We start from the raw sequence: 14901 nt of genomic DNA on the forward strand, positions 1-14901 counted from the left end.
GTGGCCTCTCCCATTTGCGGAGCACAGGCTCCGGACGCGCAGGCCCAGCGGCCATGGCCCACGGGCCCAGCCGCTCCGCGGCACGCGGGATCCTCCCGAAACGGGGCACGAACCCGCGTCTCCTGCATCGGCAGGCGGACCCCCAAGCACTGCGCCACCAGGGAAGCCCGTCTTGTCATTATTTTATTGAGTATGGCCTAGGCTAAGTTACTTCTCTCTGAACGTCATATAAAATAAGGGCTTTGGGCTAGTTTATACTCAAGATCCCTGATACATGAAATATTTATGAAGAATCTATTTGTGTCCTAATTTCTTTTAATATTCTACAAAAGCAGTCAATTATGAATAGTAATACAAGTAAACATTTTAATGGAATTTTATAACTTTGAAACACTTGTATGTATACCATTTTGATTAATCCTTTGAACAACTTTATGACGTAGATAATGGGCAGACAAGATGCTGTGCTAATTGTTTCATGGAAGGTCTGTATATGTGAAACTCCTTCAATAAATTAAAATTTCCAGTAAGCTCTAGGAGATCCAGGGAAGGCTATTTGACGTACACTTGATAACCCAGTGCTAAGTGAAATAAAGTACAAGTAAACATTAACCTAGCCATACTACATCTTAAGTACTCTGTGCTCTTAGGAAATGATTTTTGAACTTTGCACTCAATTTCTGCTCTGATTTGCTGCCTGAGGTGACATAGCTGCTCTGCTGAAGAAAGACTCTATTCAGAGTGCTTGTATTTATCTTTAACTGCATGTCCCAACTTAGGGCAAAAATGAAACAAATAAGCCTATCCAGTTTTGTATTGTTACTGAATTTCTAGTCTTCAAAGATAGTTTTGTATTAATAGAAGCTTATAATAAAGTCAGTAACTGAAGAGTCAAACCCAAGGAAAATTATGCACATAATCTGTCTCATTTTGAGATTCATTGAGATGCTCTGAGACATTTCCATTCCACCAGTTTTCACTTTTGAAGAAATGTGTTTTAATACTTACCCTAAAATGCCTTAGAACAATTTCTGCTACTACTCTACTCAGGATGTGGCTATAGAGTTCCTCGAATGTGCATTGCTTTGCTATCAATACTTTATACAGTGTTATGAACACCTGCAGTTTTATGAATGAACTAGTCTAACCAGTGACATAATGAGTCTCTGTCGTCAGAAAGCAGCCAAACATTGAGTGCTGCCCTTCATCAATGGCCATTAGACACTGGCTTATATTTGCACAGATCTTTGCTGTGACAAAAGAGATGTTACTGTGAAGGAGTATCTCATCATATCAATTTCTACTCTTTTGCTATAGTCTTCTTTGTTTCCCTTGTTTTCAAAGGACTGTAAGCCCCTTAAAATTCTACAGAAGTTTTCAGTTTCTCAGTTTGTAGTTTGGCCATCGTCCGTCCTCCTCTACCATCTCTCCTTTTAATGAGGGTCTACTTTGTTCTAGGTATCATGTCAAATGATTTACTTACATTATTTCATTGAATCTTCACAGCAGTCCCCAAATGTGGTTGGGTAGGTATTATCTTTATTTTACAGATGAGAAACTGAGGCCTGGTGATTTAAGTAAATTGTTTATGCTCACTCAGCTGATAAGGGGTAAAACTGTGATTTTGAACCCAGGTCTCTCCATAAAAGTTTTAATAGCTTTAAAATTGTAGTTTAAGGTTATGAAATTTTCCATACCCAGTGTGTTATTCTTTTCTGAATTCCTATACTTTTCTTTCTACCACTCACAACTAATTTCACATTGTCAAGTGAAAGAGCTTTTGCTATAGTTACATAATGGTACTTTAAATATATTTATGCTTTGCTTTCAAATAGATTCTAAGATTCTAGAGGAAAGGAATTACGTTTCTTATTAATTTTGTCTTGGCACATGGTAGTTGCTTAGTAAAATATTTGACTGATTTTATTATTAGCATACTTACTTTTAAATCTATTTTCCATTTCCATTATTTGGATATTTGAAAAGTCTTTGCTATTAAGACTCATGACTCTTACTGCTATCAGTCTTCCTTATCTGGCAAACATAAGATTTGAGGAAAGAGTCAGGCCCAGATATGCAAGGAATAGGATTGGGCTGATTTCATTATCTCATGGATAAAATTTAGATGGTTTCTTCCTGTTGTAGCTTTTTGAGAAATATTATTCACAAATAAATCCTTTTCTTTGCAATTTTTTTCTTGGCATCTCAAAAAAATTTTTTTTCTCTCTTGTTTATTTCTGGTTGTACCATTCTACTCTAAAGAAAGCTCATCATATCCAACCTATTTGAAATTTTTCATCAGTTCTGCCTCTCAGGAGAAAACTAAGTGTGATAAAAGAATGCTATTGCTTAATGTATAATTAAGTGGGTATGAAAGAATTGTTTTCTCCCTTTCAAAGGAAAACTTAAGTTTTTACAAACATGAAGTTCTCAGTTTACTAAACTTACAGTTGGTGGTTCATATTATCAAATCAAAACTCTTTGAGGTCCACATTTTTTCCCAGACTGCAACTTGACTTTCTGCTTATTTTTTCATTGGTTTTTGCTTCATATGTTGTTACTTTTCCTTTGAATATAATCTAGTTCTAGAATTACTTTATTGCATGAACCAAACATCTCCTCTTTTATAAAACCTATGGTAGATAGTAGTTCAGAGGCTTTAAGACCTAGTGGGAATGTGGTGTGTTAATCCCCTAGCAGGAAGTGATAGGCCCATTGTTAAATGAAATTTGGAAATGTGGCTAATGTTTATTGATTTCTAGTACTACTTATCTAACCTGTGCTTCAGAGCACAGTTAAACTTTTTAAATGAAATATGTAGTAAGGAGTCCCCTTACTGCTATGAAACTAAACTTAAGGCTTTATGCTAATTCTGAAAGCAGTAGTATATGCTACTTATGATTTGAACATTTAAAAGAAAATAAAAATTTCAATGGTTTTGTTTTTAAAATTGTTCAGTTTAAGCGGATATAGTTTGATCTTGATATTTTATAAAGCTTGCTAACCTACTAGTTAACTTGATTTTAAAAATGGGTTTTTTTTTCAACAAGTTGCCTTGATATGATATTTAACTAATTTATTTCTATTCCTGGAAGTGGTTTAAACGAAATACCATTGCAGCAAAATCAGTGGTTTAGTGGTTACACCTGTAAATGTGATGACTTGCAGTTCTTCCTGCTGGTTTCAAGGATCAGCTGCCATAAACCAATGTGTGCTTGGAAAAGAAAAAATAATATGGCATTTAAAATTCCTACTTTTACAACTTTATACTGATAATTTTTAATAATTTGCTACTTAATGATAATATAATTTTTTCAAAAATTTAGTTGTATTTCTGTCTTTAAGTAAAATGGTACTTAAAATGTTCACATAAGAACATTTATATTTCCTTCCTATATATCCCAAGGTTTTAATTTTCTTCATTCCCTCATTTATTTTTCTTATTAAAAATTTTTTTCCTAGGTGAGTATGCTTAAGATCTACTCTTAACAACTTCATTCTCTTTTAATAATCTATTTTTGTGTTTGGTTTAGGTTTTTTTTAACTTGATGTTTTAGTAATGTTTTAATTATATATTTTGGGGTCCTCATCTAACACTTCTTTCTTTCTTGTGGATGGATTTCTCTCAAACACAGACTTGCTCTATGTCTTTAAAAAAATTCATAGCCAAGTTTAAAATCTCTCTCCATGGTAAATAGTGATAAACATAGTTTCATAGTTCTTCACATACCAAGGCACTCTAAGATTAACTATGCTCTGTCTATATCCATTTTAGTTACAGGAAACTGAACAGTGGAGTTGTTCTTTGAATGCCGCTACAGAATTTGGGCCATCTTTCTTAGCTTAATGTTGAAAGCCCTCTACCATTTAACACTGCCTCTTCATTATGAGTGAGTTTCCATAACTCTGGAGCCTGTATGACTTAATACAGCCAAACTAGCCTATAACGTACCATATGTATTCCTACTGCCAAGCTTTTGCTTCTAGATCTCCCATGAATTTTTCCCCCTCTTCCTTGCTGACCATCTAGATGTTATCCTTCCTTTAAGGCTCACCTGAAGTCTAATCCCCTCTATTCCCTAACAGCCTCTTCTCTCAGTAGGGACACCTGTCTCCGAAGCTTCGTATCCCTTGTTGTGGTACTACTCTTATAACACTTAGCTTTTACTGTATTATTCCCCTTCCCTTCACCCCAACACATGCTTCATGTGTGGCACGTGCACACACACACACTGAAAGAGAATGTGAAATAATTGTTTAAAGAATTAAAATTTACACATCCAGTTAGGGTGTGTAAGGAAGTTATATGGATAAGCATACACTTTTATAGATGTAGCTGGGAAAATGTATTACATGATACCTTTAATAAATCCTTGGCTAGTAGCTATGTAGAAGAGGTCTTTGAGAATATCTTAGTCCTTATTTGTTGCCACATTATTACCTACGTGTTAGCATTTTGACTTTGTTATTTTTAAACCAGGAAGTTTATTATTTTTTTCTTAATGTCAAAATTGAGATATAGCCTGTATTTTAGGTACACTGCAAGTCTAATAGCACTCTCACAAATTCTAGGCTTGAATTCTGGGATTTTTTTTTCTTAGTAATTGATTTAATGTATAGAGGATGAATTTTTAAAAATGTATAATGACTGATAACAGTGTGTGTAGAATATGAGAATGTCTAAAAATGCTAGGCATTTACAGAAGAGTTGCAAAATAATGCAGGGTTCTTGATACACTTCATCAAACTTCTAATGTTAACATCTTGCATAATTACAGTATAATTGGTATAGTACTATTGGTAATTTTGGTATAATACTATTACAATAGTACTGCTGTACTATTGGTACAATACTATTAACTAAACAACAGACCTTATTTGAATATCACTAGATATTCTATTAATGTACTTTTTTTGGTTCAAAATCTGATCTGAGATCCACAATGCATTTAGTTTTCATGTCTCCTTAGCCTCCTCCAATCTGTGATTTTTAAAAATTTTTTTTAAAAATTTATATTTTATTTATTTATTTTTGGCTGCATTGGGTCTTCATTGTTGTGTACGGGCTTTCTCTAGTTGCTGTGAGTGGGGGCTACTCTTTGCTGCGGTGCACTTGCTTCTCATTGTGGTGGCTTCTCTTGTTGTGGAACATGGGCTCTAGGCACACGGGTTTCAGTAGTTCTGGAACACAGGCTCAGTAGTTGTGGTACATAGGCTTAGTTGCTCCGTGGCATGTGGGATCTTCTGGACCAGGGATCAAACCCGTGTCCCCTGCATTGTCAGGCGGATTCTTAACCACTGCACCACTGGGGGAGTCCCCAGTCTGTGATTTTATTCCTCAGCTGTTCTTTGTTTCATGACCATGACACTTTTGGAGACCACAACACTTCAGGTATTGTGTAGCATATTCCTGAGTTTAGATTTATATGGTGTTTTCTCATGATAGACTGAGCTTATACATTCTTGGCAAGACTACCACAGATGTAATTTTGTGCCTTTCTCAGTATAACAGGAGCTACATGATGTTAATATGTCTTGGGCTTCCCTGGTGGTGCAGTGGTTAAGAATCTGCCTGCCAATGCAGGGGACACAGGTTTGAGTACTGGTCCGGGAAGATCCCACATGCCATGGAGCAGCTAAGCCCGTGCACCACAGCTACTGAGCCTGTGCTGTAGAGCCCGTGAGCCACAACTGCTGAAGCCCACACGCCTAGAGCCTGTGCTCCGCAACAAGAGAAGCCACTGCAATGAGAAGCCCGTGCACCACAGGGAAGAGTAGCCCCTGCTCACCGCAACTAGAGAAAGCCTGCGTGCAGCAATGAAGACCCAACACAGCCATAAATAAATGAATGAATGAATGTCTTATTATTCGTGATGTTAATTTTGACACTTGGTTAAGGTGATGTCTCCCTGGTTTCTCCATCTTTGTAATTAGTAAATATCTTGTGAGGAGATACATTGAGACAACACAAATATCCTGTTTTTTTTTTTAAATTAATTAATTTTTGGCAGCGTTGGGTCTTCGTTGCTGTGTGCAGGCTTTCTCTAGTTGTGGCGAGCAGGGGCTGCTCTTTGTTGTGGTGCACGGAATTCTCATTGTGGTGGCTTTTCTTGTTGCAGAGCACGGGCTCTAGGCATGTGGGCTTCAGTAATTGTGACACACGGGCTCAGTAGTTGTGGCTTGCAGGCTCTGGAGTGCAGGTTTAGTAGTTGTGGTGCATGGGCTTAGCTGCTCTGTGGCATGTGGGACCTTCCCGGACCAGGGCTCGAACCTGTGTCCCCTGCATTGGCAGGCAGATTCTTAGCCACTGCGCCACCAGGGAAGTCCCCAAATATCCCGTTTTTCATTAAACTTTTGCTCACTAATTTTTTGTCCTCTATTGATTTATCATTATACCTCTTTTGAAATTTTTTTTTTAGTAGTTGTCCTAGGTTTTAAAATATACTTTTTCAACCATCCGAATCTACATTTAAATAATAATATACTGCTTCATATGTAGTGTGATGGCCCTACAGCATTGTATTTCCAGTTCTTCTCACCCATGTTTTGTACTATTGTCATGTATTTTAGTTTCCCATATGCTGTAAAACACAATATGTTGCTACTATTTTTCTTCAGATAGTTATCTTTTAAAGCAATAAAATACAAGATGAAATCATTATATTCATTTTATTTTACTTTCATTTGTTTTATTTCTTTGTGTAGGTTTGTTTTTTTCTGGTATCATATTCCTTCTGCCTTAACTACTTCCTTTAATATTTCTTGTAGAGTAGATTTGCTGGCAATATATTCTCACAAGTTTTTGTTTGTCTGAGAAAGTTTTTATTGTGTCTTCATTTTTGAAAGATGCTTTCAATGGATATGGAATTCCGGATTGACATTGTTTTTGGTTTCTTTTTTCCTCCAGCACTTAAAGATGTCATGTTGTTATTTTCTAGCTTGCATGGTCTCTGGAGAGAAGTCTGTTGCTATTTTCATAGTTATTCTTCTGTATGTAATGTCTTTTTCCTCCCCTCTGGCTGTCTTCAAGATTTTCTCTTTGTGTTTGTTTTTCAGTGGTTTGGTTGTGATCTACCCAGGTGTGTGTATGTGTATGTGTATGTGTATGTGTATGTGTAGCTTAGATGTTCTTAGATCTGTGACTTTGAAGATTCTTTTTTCTTTTTAATTGGGACTAAATTCATGTACATATAGCTAACCATTTTGAAGTATGTAGTTCAGTGGTATAAATACCACTGTGTATTCCATGGAATTTTATTCCATTGCATATAAATACCATTGTGTATTCACAATGTTGTGCAACCACCAGCTCTCTTTAGTTGGTTTTGAAAATTGTTGGTTATTATTTTTTCCTGCTCTTTCTCTCTTCTTCTGTGTTTCATATATTAAAAAGTTTGATTTTGTCTGCAGCTCTTGAATGCTCTGTTCTTTTTCCCCACTTTTTTTTTTAAATGTCTTTCAGTTTGAGTAGTTTCTATAGACCTGTCTTCAAGTTCACTGATTCTTTCCCAGCAAAGAACAAAAACCGTGTAGAATTTACAATATTCAACACTATTTTGTTCAGACTAGCAAAAGGAGGGCCGTCATTTTCTCTTTCTATCTCTCTCTCTCTCTCTGCTGAAATTACCCATCTGGCCTTATCTGTTGGCCGTTTTTCCCATTAGAGCATTTAATATTTTAATCACAGTCATTTAAAATTCCCTGTCAGTTTTTAGTATCCTACCTAAGTCTGTTTCTGATGATTGCTTGTCACTTGCAAATGTACTTTACTTGGCCTTTTGGTATGCTTTGCAATTTTTGTTGAAAGCTGGACATTTCATGTAGAATAGTAGAGACTAAGGTAAATATTTTTATGTGTGGAAATTGACATGCATGCCTTTCTGAATGCTACGACTTTAGTGCAGGTGTTTGAGTTGATCTAATTTTGAGTTGGGTCATGCTTGAGACTTATTTATCCTATGGCCTTGTTCAATATACCAAAGCCTTCAAATTCCTCTCCTGATACATGGTGTTTAGGGTGTTGAGTGGTTTGGTAGATTTTTTTTGGGCGCGTGGCTTGTGGAATCTTAGTTTCCCAGCCAGGGATTGAACCCGGGTTCTTGGCAGTGACAGTGCAGAGTCCTAACCACTGGACCACCAGGGAATTCCGAGATTTTTTTTTTTTTTTTTTTTAATGCTCACTCCTTAGCTTTTGGTTTTCTCTCCGAGCTATGCTTCAGAGAGCGTGTATCTCTTGCAAGTTGCTTGTTACTCTGCTTGCTATTCTGGCCATGGGGACTGAGGTGGGGGCATTCTCTGTTTCTGATAATACTTCAGTCTTCTGCAGGCATTGAATCCCTGGGCCTTGGGTTTGTGGCCTTCACAAAGCTCATGTCTCTCTCCAGCTATAATTCTGAGCCCAGCATGTTTTCCTGCTCCTCTTCCTGGGGCAGAGGATTTTCCTCCCTTTCCTCCTTCTGGTTGCAGTGGATATCACATGTGCCCCAAGGTGATGTTTGTTGCCCTTCTCCCTTCAGATTAATGCTTTTGTTTTGTGAGGGAGATGCAAGGGTCCTGGCAGTTTTGTGCCCCTCCCACAGTATCTGCTGATTCTCTTTGTTCTATACCCTAGTAGGGACTTTCTTGGGACTGCCAATTTTGTTTTTTCTGTGAGCATGTTGTGGTGTTCATGGAGTAAAAGCCTGCAAGAACTTGCAGATCCCTTCCCTGTACTTAACTTTCTCACCAGTGCATTGTTAGCCTCTACTAATTTGTCAGCCACCCTGGTGTAACTTACACTTTAGTAAGCCAGGGCTCACATTTTGCCCCTCTCTGCGTACACCTGTCTTCGATTTTGGGCCAGTTGTTTGCCCTGTGATCTTAGCATTTTAATGGGTTTCAGAAAAGTCATGTACTTGCGCTCTTGCTCTTTTGTTATAAGGTTGGAAGCAATATGCTTTTCAGTTCTCTAATAATTCATTGTCATTATCTTGAAAAACCTACTGTAATTTCACTTTGTACTTCTTTCCCAACAAAGGTTTAAAAGATGGTTTTAAAATTTTCAGATGCAGGGTCTTTTCTATTTTCTTGTTTTGTAAGTAACTTCTAGTTCCTTTGTGTTGCATTTAGAGAGTATTGTTTATAATGTTTCAATTTTGTGGCAGTTATGTTTCTTTATGACCTCACATATGATTGATTTTTGTGCATGTGTCTTTGGCTTTTGAGAAGAGGTGTGTTCTCTGTTATCAAATGTGGAGTTCAATACGTATGTCCCTAAGATCTTCTACCTTCTTTCTTATCTTTTGTCTGTTTGATCTGTCTTGTATTGAGAATAGTATATTTAGTCTCATTATTTAGTATATTTCTTTTTCTTTTTAAATCTCCTATAGTTTTTCCTTCATGAACTTGATTGCTGTGTTATTTCATGCATACATATTCATAAGAGTTATACCTTTATTATGAAGTGTGGATCTAAGCAGTAAAAATGACCTTTATCACATTTAGTTCTTCGGGCTTCAATTCTGTTTTGTCTAATATCAGTAGGCTACTCCTACTCTCTTTGTTTCCAATAGCCTGATATTTTAATTTTATTTTTAGTCATCACTTTGTTTTAGGTATATATCTTGTATGTAGCATAAGTTGAGTCTTGTTTCATGAGCCAAATTGAAAATGTTTTTCTTTTAATAGTTAAGTCCATTCATATTCACTGATATGATTGATGTGTTCAGTCAATGCTGCCATAATATTTTGGAGTTATGCATGCTTTGTTGTACTTGCTATGCTATGAAATACTACATGATTTATCAATTTTCAAGTACTGTACTCTCTAAGCCTACCTTTTGGATATATAGCAATCAATGTGCTTATTCTATTTTCCTTTCCCTCCTCCTTCTTTTACTTAAAAATTGCATTACTTATACTTTTTCAGAACATTAAAATTTATCTTTCACCCTGCATCCCACCTTTGTTTTAGTGGTGTATATTTATATATTTAAAAAATACTCATCATCGATCCTTTTACTTAAGTTTTCTTAGTCATCAGTTGGATAAAGCTCTTTCTCTAGTAGATTTATCAAGAAGGGCTGATTTGATGCACAATTCCTTAAGTTCTTGTATACTGACAACTGTTTTTCTGTCACCCTGATATTTGAAGGACAGCTCTACTGCATATAAAAAGCTTTGGTTCATATTTTCTTTAATTGTGTTTTTAAAGAAATACGGCTTCATTATTGCTTTGTTATATGTATTGGTTTGGAAACTCTGATGCTACTCTTAATCTTTTGCCTTTGTAAGTTATTGATCTTTGCCTGGAGGCCTTGAGGAGTTTATTTTTGAAACTTAGTTTTAGTAGAATATGTCTCAGAGTCATTCTGGGTTAATTTTTCTGAGGCATCCAGTGAGCTATTCGATATATAGATTCTTGTCTTTTTGTATTTTTGGAAAGTTTTCTTAGATTATAGTTTTAAATTTTAGGTCTGTTCCATTGCTTTGTTTTTCTTTTTCAGGGACTTGACAGTGTGAATATTATTACTTTATCTCTCTTCCACTTCCACTACTTTCTCTCTGATTCTTTTTACTTTTATCATTATGTTATTTTCATTCTCTTGGTTGGTTTCTTGCCTTTCTTCAGTGCCTCGCATTAAATTTTGTTGGCATCTGTTTTCCCTTGGGCATCTTGTGATTTACTCTTCATTTCTGAGAATTTTCTTTCTTTCTTTCCTAGGTAACATCAACTTTCTTTCATTTTTCCCTGCCTTTTTTTTTGTTGTTCATAATTTTTGAATTTTCTGTTTCGAGGTGATTTTTCATATTCTCAGATGCTTATTTAAGTATATTTAAATATACTGTTTGAAGCATTGATTGACAGGTTTTTCCTGCTTCATAGTTGTTTTGTGAGAGGGAATTTTCCTTAGTAGATATGTGTGAAATTTCATTTCCTGATTTTTTTTGTAATACCTCATATATCTGTTGGTTTGTGTGTGTGTGTGCACACACATTTTTATAATAATAGTGTGATTTACAAGGTTTTTATTTAATGGCACCCTCTTCTGTCAGTTTAGCAAAATTCAGATACTTTAGTCAGGTTTTTGGTTGGTTTGTTTTGGTGTGGGGGGGCTGGTGGGGAGGGGTGGGGAGGAGTAACAAGTGCTTTGGTTTTATGATTCTCTTTTGCCTCTTTTCCCTTTTACCACTCCATTGCCATAGGGAGCTTTTCACTTTCTTTTTGCAGAAGCTATGTGTTTCTTAACCTGCCCATTAGGTTATGTCTGCTTCTTTAAGTTGTGCTTTATTTGAAGTCCTTTCCTTGTAATCTTTGCTCTGATCTGTTTATACACTTTTTAGTGTTTTCAGACAGATTGGACTTAGGCTCGTAGGCAGTAGTTTTAGAGCAATTTTAATCTCCTTCTCTAGCTTCCCTCTTCTGTCTTCCCCTCATTTTTTCTGTGTCTGTCTTTGTGGGGTAGGGGTGGGACCAGGAATATGAGAGATCATGCGCTAGGATTTGGTAATTTTTCTCTTTTTAGTCACAGTTATTTTCAAGTTTCAATATTCTCTTTGTTTAGCTTTATTTTTCCCTTGTTGTTGAATAGTATTGTTATGGATAGTGTAACAGTCTGAGTCCAATCAGGATATATAAAATCACAAAGTTGGTTAAACAGGTGAAGTTTAATATAATGAATTATTAGCTATGATAAACGAGTAAGGATAAGATATGAGGAAACTGTATATTGTACTTGTAGGGCTAAGGGAGAGTACCCAAGGAAGGATATACTTTGAAGGGATTCAGACCTTGTTGGAGAAGTGGTTCAGCTCACTCAGTAGAAGAAAAGTTCACTGTATGGCCAAGCCAGAAATGGTTTGAATCACTGGGCAAGTAATTGGCACCCTCTGGTGTGCAGATGGGGGAGCAAATCAGCAATCAGTAGTGTGGGTGTGCAGTGGGCTTGTATGGAGTTGGGGATCCTCTGGACACAGGCAGGCTGCATATGGGGGGTGGGAGACTTGTAGAAGGAGTGGCAGCATGGTGTGAACCCTCTGACCACAGGCAGGCTGTGCACAGGGGCTTGTAGAGGGAGTCAAGGTACTGGTGGGTGGGCAGGAAACCTTTGAACACTGGTTTCTATGTTGAAAGGGCCGTGAAAAGATTATCACTAGGCCAAGACTGCAAAGTTGTAGCAAGACCATGTTCTGGGCCCATGACAGGGACAGACTCCATTGGGTGTCCTCACTCCCACACTGCTAGCTACTTTGCTGCAGCCAGAAACTGCAGGAGAGCCTGTTCCCTCTGCAGTATCCTTCTGGTGCCCTCTACTGAGAAAATTTAAGATTATGCTCATTTTATTTTATTTATTTATTTTTGGCTGCGTTGGGTCTTCGTTGCTGCATGTGGGCTTTCTCTAGTTGTGGCGAGCGGGGGCTACTCTTTGTTGTGGTGCGCGGGCTTCTCATTGCGGTGGCTTCTCTGGTTGAGGAGCACAGGCTCTAGGTGCATGGGCTTCAGTAGTTGTGGTGCACGGGCTTAGTTGCTCCGCGATATGTGGGATCTTCCCAGACCAGGGTTCGAACCCGTGTCCCCTGCATTGGCAGGTGGATTCTTAACCACTGAGCCACCAGGAAAGTCCCATGATTGTGCTCATTTTAAAAGAAATGTTTAAAGGAATTGTTCCCTTCCCTTCTCTTCCCTGTCCCAGAACATAATTGAAATGTGCATTCAGACCTGAGTCAATAAATTGATAAATGACACAGAAAGAAATATTGCATGATAGATAGGCAGCCATTGCTGACTTGTTACCTGCAAGTCCCACCAAATTTTATATATCTGTACCTTTTTTCTTATTAAATCCTTTGTTTGCAGTGCCATTCCTTGGTACTTCAAACCTTTCCTTCCTCCCAGCCTGTCAAACATTTATCCTGCCTTAGGCACCTTCTCGTTATAATCTTTTTCTTAACCTTTTCATTACCAATCACTGCCCCATCCTTTGTAATCTTAATTTCAAACATCCCTCTTTCCCACCCCCATCTCATACCCTTTAATAACCAGACTTAGAAAATCCTTCAAGCACACTAGGATCATTGATTGATGATCAATCATCAATTCATTGATTCTGCCACCTTTACACTATTTTTCTGATCTTGTGTATCTGCCTTTTTTGACTAAAATTTTAGCTTCTATCATTATATTGACAATGCTGGAGGGCCAAAACTTTGTCCAGGTCTTCTGACTGTAGATTCAGATTCCACTATACTAGAGTTGGCAAATGGTTTTAATGTGTAAGCCAGTTCTGTTGATTTTTCTTTTGTTCCACTGTGTGCAAAGGCAGTTGATAGTCTCTGTCTGAAGCAGTGCTTTAAGGTTTATGAGGTCATGTCCAGATTTAGTAGGAAAAAGTGACATAATTGCTTCTGAATACCTACCATGGACATATATTTTTCCTTGCAACCAAGTTTGTTTCAAAGTGTCTTAAAAATCAAGTCTGTTCGCTAGCATTGAAGTTCAAAAGCAATTTTAGGTTTTGGTTGAGACAAAGATAACTGACCTTGCATCTCTACTCCCACCACCTGCCATGATGTGTTCTAGGAAGCTAATATATAATTCCAAAATGAGTTTATCTCCTTCACTTATTAATTGATTAATTTAAATATATTGAGTCCTTACTACGTGCCAGCACTTTCCTAGGTAATGGGAATATAGCAGTGAACAAGACCAGCAAGGTCCATACTCTTATTGGAACTTACAGTCTTGGGTGGGAGCCATATTATCTGCAAATAAATTTATAAACACACAATATAATTTTAGAAATTATATGAAGAAAACCAAACAGGACTGAAGACATAGAGAGGGTTATTTTATATTGTGGATTCAGGTAAGGTTATTTTATGGGGTAGCATGTTAGTGGACACCTGAGGAGCTAGCCATGTAAAGATCTGAGGAAAAGCATTGCAGTGACAGAGGGAAGAGCAAATGTAAACACCTTGAGGTGAGAGCCAACAAGTGTTTGAGGAAGAGATGGAAATCTAATGTGGCTATAGTGAGCAAAGGGGAGAGAATGCTAAGAGAACTCAGAACAAGAAATAGGGACCCGATTTTGTAGGACTCTATAGATGAGAATTTTATATGTATCAAGAATATGTCAATTTGATAACTCATAATCCAAAAATGATTTTCTCATTAATACATTAAACATTTAAACATGTGCTTAAGAATGATAAAAAATAATATTGGTTTGGATTACAAAGTAGTGTTCTCTTACAGTAGACTTCAAATGACAAGTTTTATAATACCTGTCAATGAAGAAACAATGAAAGAACTCATTACTGTTCTGAAGAAATCACTACTCAGACCCTCAGCTCTTTTTGTACCTACCTGTCTTTCACCTTTTGGACTGCATTGATCTAAGGGTTCAAAATCCACAACAGAAAAAAAAAAAAATCCACAACAGAAAGAAAGTATTGGTTCTCGTCAGTCAGTGTGATATGGTTAAGTAAGTACTCTTAGTGTAATGAGGCTTATAGTGTGTTAGTGTAACAACATAACAATTCTTTGTTTTAGGGTAACAAAACTCAATATACTTAGACAAAATATAGCAGGGTCTTATATTTTTGGTCAATAAGTGAAATGTAGTCCAGAATTCCAAGGAAGTTAGAAAGTATAATGAGGCCCTTGCATTCCTAGTCAGTCAGGAAATGTAATAGAGTCCAAATCTCTTACTTAGTCTGGAAATGTAATGATCCAGCATTCCTAGTTAGTCAGAAAGTATACTAGTCCAGTACTTAGCCAGATATTGCTTAGCAACTGGTATGAAGGTTTGATGGAAAGGAAAAAGAAATAAATGGTCAAAGTGAAGTTTTGGAATCATTAATTTATTTAAGCCATGCTTTTGATTGATCTCTTTAAATTTTATGCCTCATATCTGGGTTTTT

At 36.9% G+C, this 14901-nt stretch overlaps 1 protein-coding gene across 1 annotated transcript in view; it reads left to right on the forward strand.

Moving 5' to 3' along the window:
- Nucleotides 1–14901, forward strand: part of FAF1 (Fas associated factor 1) — a 514789-nt gene that overhangs the window by 109249 nt on the left and 390639 nt on the right. The window lies entirely within an intron of this gene.

Source organism: Lipotes vexillifer, unplaced genomic scaffold (assembly GCF_000442215.2).
Source record: "Lipotes vexillifer unplaced genomic scaffold, Lipotes_vexillifer_v1.1 scaffold525, whole genome shotgun sequence".
Taxonomy (NCBI): domain Eukaryota; kingdom Metazoa; phylum Chordata; class Mammalia; order Artiodactyla; family Lipotidae; genus Lipotes; species Lipotes vexillifer.